The sequence below is a fragment of the Morone saxatilis genome, unplaced genomic scaffold (assembly GCF_004916995.1).
Source record: "Morone saxatilis isolate NCDOM2014 unplaced genomic scaffold, NCSU_SB_2.0 Contig4, whole genome shotgun sequence".
In the NCBI taxonomy this organism is placed as follows: domain Eukaryota; kingdom Metazoa; phylum Chordata; class Actinopteri; family Moronidae; genus Morone; species Morone saxatilis.
In genome coordinates this window covers 13,421,083-13,421,572 of record NW_023339984.1, presented here as the reverse complement: position 1 = coordinate 13,421,572, position 490 = coordinate 13,421,083, and the positions used below count along the sequence as shown (strand labels likewise).

Here is a 490-nt window from a genome sequence, read left to right as displayed (position 1 = left end):
CAGAAGTGTGTTCTAATGCCCCGTGTCTCTGGATCTCCTTCTGTTATAAAATGATCAGGTGTTATTATCTCATCTTCACTACTGTCTCCATTAATCTCCATATATTTGTGCTATCCCTTTTTATTTAGACAGTAGGATTTTAACTATATTATCTTAATTCGCCTTAATATAGTGCTTAATTTTTTCTTCTTTTCACTCCCAAGCTACCATTTATCTTTATTCAATAAATCATGTTCATAGGATAACCTATGCGTCCATAGGATATCTATACATAAATCTAGCAGACTTTGGCGTTGCCTGTATATTTTATTTGATAGGATATCATATGTTGTTCATAGGATATCTATACATTAACCTAACAAACCTCAATGTTGTCTGTATATTTATATGAATATATATATATATATATATATATAATTATTTGATACTAGGTTCTTTTGTCGATGCCTTTTAGTTCAATTATTCAGCTTTTCAGATTTTATCTGGTTTT

At 29.6% G+C, this 490-nt stretch overlaps 1 pseudogene; it reads left to right on the top strand.

The window, feature by feature from the left end:
• The window catches only part of LOC118338477, a 4,377-nt pseudogene that overhangs the window by 3,039 nt on the left and 848 nt on the right, over positions 1-490 (top strand).